We start from the raw sequence: 6,000 nt of genomic DNA, 5'->3' as shown, positions 1-6,000 counted from the left end.
GATTACAACTAAGGAACAAAGCAACCCTGAAGATCCCCTTATGTGAATGGTTTTCAGGAGACTTCGCCTGATTTTACAAGTATTTTCAAGGAAAGTGGTTTGTTTTTGTCAATTTAAGTTACTTGACATATCTAGAGGAAAAAATAGAAACTGAATGTCGTTGAGCGGCCAGCACATTTCCCTGTATGTGGTCGTGTAATTCCTTGCACCCTGCTGATCCCAGAGCCACAGGGCCACAAGAAAAAATGGCTGATCCTCTATCCCACTGAAGGGGCTCTGCTCTGGGCAGGCTAAACACAAACAGACCCATTCACCCCTAGCAGTGCTGCCAACATGAGGGGGATTATGATGCTGCCTGACATCTCAGTGTGTGCGATTGGCATCCAAGTGCAAGCTATACATGACAATAACGTCATTAATTATATTTCCGCTTTGATGGAATAGCAGAGGTTGGTGCTGTGTGGGAAGATGATGTGAATAGATGTTTTTCTTCACAGTCTGAGGTGAGGAAAGAGAAAAGATAACAGAGCTTTCTCATACACCCCCACAAACACTCGCTCTGTTGAAGGTTAAAGATTTTATAGTGACTAACTAAAATCACTTTTGATAAAGTAATTTTTTTTATTTACCGCAATTGTTCTTTCTTGTGCCGTCTTTTTTGCCTCCTTCCATTTACCCCTGATGTAAGTGTGCATTTCTGAGCGTTGGAAGCATACCCACAGACACCTTTAGTCACTGCTATTAATGCTCTCTAAATTACTGTTGAGTTATTCCCCTATTGCACTGCCTATCTGAGAGAAGCAGTAGAAAAAATCACCACGGTGTGCTCTTGAAAAACAAATGACATTTAAAAAAAACAAGTGTTTTACGCATGTAAAGCACTGAGTGTGTCTCCTTACTGGAAGAGAGTCCGCTGATTGGGACAGTTTCTCAAATGTAGACATGCGAAATTAAGAAGTGATACGCAATAAATCAAATTCATATTTACAAGAAACTGTGAAGTGAGAAGAAGATTTAGCATCAATTTTTTACTTAGAAACTAAGTTTGATTGCTCTTTAAATGACGTCTTTCTGCGCACTTCGCGTAACAGATCTGAATTTCTGCTCGCTCACCCTTACTCGGTAAGTGTTATCAATGTGTGCCTTGATGTCAACTTCTTGTCATATATCAGCATTCATTTAAGCTTTCATTTAACAAAACTGCTGATAAAGTGTTGATTAAAGTTGACTAAAGAATTAAAGCAGCTTGCCTTCATAGCTAGCTTAATTCTGCATGGAACAGAATCAACAAGGTGCTGAAAACATTACTCAAAGATTTCTGTCAATGTTGACATGAGAGCATCATACAGTTGCTGCAGGTTTGTTGGTTACACATCCATGATGTGAATCTCCAGTTCCACCACACCCCAAAGGTGCTCTATTGGACTGTGAAGGCCATTTGAGTACAAGAAGCTCACTGTCATGTGAAACCAGTTTAAGATGATCTGAGATTTGTGACACGCTGGAAGCAGCCATCAGAAGATTGGTACGCCATGGTCATGAAGGGATGACACAATACTGAGGTGAACAGTGCTCAGTTGGTACTAAGAGGCACAAGAAAGTGCCAAGAAAATATCCCCCGTACCATTACAACACCTCTACTACAAGCCTGAACTACTGATCCATCCCCATGTTTTTTATTGTTAATTTCTACCCTATTAACCAAGTGTCGTAACAGAAATTGAGAAATCCAGGATTTTTCTGACATACCCAGACCAGCCTGTCTGGCACTGGAACCATGCCACGTTCAAAGACATGTAATCCCTTTTCTTCCTCATTCTGATGCTCAATTTGAACTTCAGCAGGTCATCCTGACCATGTCTACATGCCTAAATGCACCGAGTTGATCTGATAGGATTGGCTGATCAGATATTTGCAGTAACAGGCAGTTGAATAGGTTTACCTAACTAAGCGACCAGTTGGTGTGTATGACAGGGCGTGCCAGTTCTTGGATTTCTCAGCATGCTGAAGTGCTTGGGCTTTCTTAGACAGCCTTTCCTAAACAAAAACAAAGGGGGGAAAAGCAGAAGAATGAATCAAATATAGCATTTATAGGCTCAGTTGCAAGCTGTGAGCATTAACCAACTAGGTTACAACCTAATGCTAATGTAGTACTCCACTCGTATTTTCTATCTAGAAATATTTAGAAAATATCTAAAAAACAGTTGAACTTTAATATAACTTCTTCTTTGCTTGATATAGTGTATATAGCTGTGAAAATCACATGTGTGAGATCCTTTTATACTTATCTTGTTTCAAAATGAGTCAGTCAGACTCAAACCTTTCAACCTACTCCACAAGTTGATTACTCATCTTGCATGAACAACCTTCTGAACAGAGTCCCGACAATACTCCACGTCACTGATATAAATCATAATCCAGACTAGCATGGTGAGGGATTTTCACTGATCTCTGAGCTCCTGGTGACTCACAGTTTATGCCATTTTGCAAGTATATTATGTACACACCAACCACCTACCTCATGACACCCCCTTCCCACCCTCAGTCAAACCTACTGACATACATCATCTCTCCTCTCCCGCTTTGTCTGACCTAGAAATCAGCATCCACACCCATTTTGTGGGTCTATTGGGTGTTGTTATTGTGTTTGAGTTCTTATTACTTTCCAATTATTTTTGCCAGAAGGGGCCTATGACAGGGAGAGTCAGACAACCATCTCTTTCCTCCTCAACGGCCACAAAAGAGCCCTCTTGTTTTGTCGCCTCATCCTCTTTATCCCCCTCTTCTGAAATTGAGGGGGACATGGGATGGGTACAGACTGAGCTATTGAGAGACAGAGAGGCGCCTGTTGAAATGAGGAGCGATCAGCCAAGGGTAGGAAGACCAGACTCAGATCTGGCACTGACAACACTGTGGCCACATTCTTCACAGTGGACAAACAAAATGACAGACAGCGAAAGGTCTCTCAAATCTCACCGAAGCAAATCTGTCCTGTGAACGCTTTAAATTCCATATTTTTTAGCTTTTGGTTATAGGTACCTGTCATCTCTCCTGAATGTTTCCTCTCTTTTCTTGCTTTCCTCCCACTTATCGCTGACAGCTACTAATCTGTCCATCCTGTCATGCACAGAAGAAATATTGCAGTCTGTAATGTAATCCTGCATCATCCTCGTGTTCTATCACTCGTGCTCTTCCTTGAATCTTATAAGAATATTCTATCTGCAGTAATTATAAGTTAGTCTAACTACAGACACAGCATGATGTGACCAAAAAAAAGGTTGTTTAATAGAACTAATAGCCTCCTTTTAGAAGTGAATTATACACTCGTAACAGATGCAAAAGTAATTTTACATTGTTGTGGTACATTTGCAGTGGCATAAATAATGAGTATGCTTCTGGCAAGGCATGTTGGGCCCTGCAGGAGAGCCGAGGAAGCAGGGCCGTTAGAGAGACACAGAGAGAGGTGGGAAGAGATAACGCTGAGAGCAGAGAGCAGAGAGAAAAGATAGGATATATCTTTTAAGTTATTTGCTGTCTGGATTTTTAAAAAAAAAAGGTCACCTCCATCACTACCAGCTCGTGCTATGTACTGGTTCTATTAAAAGAATTAGCATAGCCACATTTCAATAGTGGCTTTGTCATTGTACTAAAGTGACTGACTGCTGCAGTTGCTGTGAAGATCGTAATGGAGAACACAGCATTCACACATATACTGACTGTAGCGCTAGATTTGATCTGTGACTGTCGAGTTTATTTGCAGCACTTCTCTGGGATGTTGTTCTCACGGCACCAAGCAACAGCTTCTGATGAAGGCGCAACGGGGGTGTTATATACTGCAGGCAAATGATTACAAAAGAAAGAAAGAAAGAAAGAAAGAAAGAAAGAAAGAAAGAAAGAAAGAAAGAAAGAAAGAAAGAAAGAAAGAAAGAAAGAAAGAAAGAAAGAAAGAAAGAAAGAAAGAAAGAAAGAAAGAAAGAAAGAACACACAAACTTTGAAATGTTTCAAATGCAATCAGCATCTGTCACTGAGCCTCACTGTGCAACGTAAGCCTGCAAGGGGAGAATGAGGAGCAGAGGTGATGTGACAGTTTTGAAAGTTGTGTCTTCTTCTGCTATTCTAGAAGCTTCTTGGAATCAGAGATTCACGTTTAGGCCACAGACTCAAACATACAAACACACATATATGCATGACAGGAACTAATCAAAGAGTTTAGCAGCTGTTGAGTAATAGAGAAACAGGAAAGGTGACAAACATCCCCCTAAACAAATTAGCCTCATATCTGAACTATGTTTGTTTTTTTTGTCTCCAAGTCCGTCCCTGCGTGCTGCTTCGATTATTGTTGTGTTTGCATGTGTGTGTGTGTGTGTGTGTATCACCAACGTATGCTCACACAGCCACACTGCGGGAAATCACCCTTCCATCTAAGGAAAAACATGCCACAAGCTTAATCATTTGTGCTTGTGGTTTTATGTGAAGGTATGAGGTCAGGTATGGAGCACTTAGTTTGGGTGTGATTTTAGTCGGCTCAGCAATTATTTTTATCAGTTGTGATGTCATTGTTTGCACACAATTAGGTCTTGGATCTGTAAATAAAACTAAACCCAAATTGAAAACATAAATGGTATCATCTCTCTTAACAGACAGCTCATAGTAGTGTGCCAAAATCTTAAGACAGAAGACGATTTTGCACACTGGAAGGTGAAAGGTCTTCTAGTAGGTGCATTTGCTGAAATGAAACCTTAGGCTATCCATCCATCTTCTTCCACTTATCCAATTCAGGGTCACAGGGGGTGCTGGAGCCTATCCAAGCTGTCATGAATGGACAAGTCACCAGTCTATCACAGAAAACCATTCCTATCTACAGCCAATTTAGAATTACCAATTAACCTCAACATACGTGTCTTTGGATTGTGGCAGGAAACCAGAGAGAGCCTCCAAACTCCAAATAAAGGCCCCAAACTGGTCATTTGATTCAAACCCACGACCTTCTTACTGTGAGGAAACAATACAAACTACTGCACTGCCATTGGTTCCGCCTCTAATCATTCTCTGACAACAACCACTAGCTACTGTGAAAATATATATATGTATGTATGTATATAGCCTTTACTAGCTCTTTTAAATGTCTGTCTGAACAGAAGAGAACATCATGAACAGTATGCTCACTATCATCTATCCAGACAGCCTGGCTACACCGAAGTACACATAAAATCTGGCATTTCCCAGGAGGCTGGGTCAGTGAACTAACCATTAGTTTGCCACATTACAGACAGTAAAAGGGTTTAAACAAAGGCTTGTGTTCTGCACTGATTTGGAAGGTGAAACAAATGTGATGGTACATTTTCATAGTTAGATAGAATAATGTGTTCCAGCTTTGGTCTGCTGCTGTTGTGTTTTTTAGTCATCTGCACACTGTGTGTCATGATACCAGATTTTCACTGCATAATTATCCCCAAAAAGTAATTACAATGATATGACTGCAAGTACTGTGGTATTAAAAAACTGTATCAGAAGATTTTATTATTAACTTTGTCTGCTAATTGCAAATGAAAACAGGTGGAACTTGGGAAAGCACTGTGGTTATGAAATGCAGGCAGTGGATATAAATCTTGACGTGCAGCGTCGTCCTACATTTGAAATGTCTGGCACATCTGACTTCTTTTGAGTGATGGCCCTTCATTCTCAATCTCGGTTGCATTGTAAGCAAAATGTTACAGAAATCAATAGAATGGATGACTAAATAAAGGTCAGAGCAGTCTCTTGTACAAATGACAAAAACAGATGTCTGTGGACGTGTGAAATAGCATGCACATGTGCAGATTAATTCCCACCTCTCACAACAAGACCCTGTGCACCTGCTTCGCGTATTTGTGTGTGCGTATATATAGCAGAGAGAGAGATTTATCTCTGTCCTTTGCTGCAATGTCAGACCCAATTTTTCCTTCATCCAGAAGCCACAGCAGCAGGCATCAAAGCTCCAGGGGCAGCATCTCGCACAC

Source organism: Astatotilapia calliptera, chromosome 2, assembly GCF_964374335.1.
Source record: "Astatotilapia calliptera chromosome 2, fAstCal68.1, whole genome shotgun sequence".
Classification (NCBI taxonomy): domain Eukaryota; kingdom Metazoa; phylum Chordata; class Actinopteri; order Cichliformes; family Cichlidae; genus Astatotilapia; species Astatotilapia calliptera.
The sequence above is the reverse complement of the archived record's forward strand: the minus strand, read 5'-3'. Positions refer to the sequence as shown.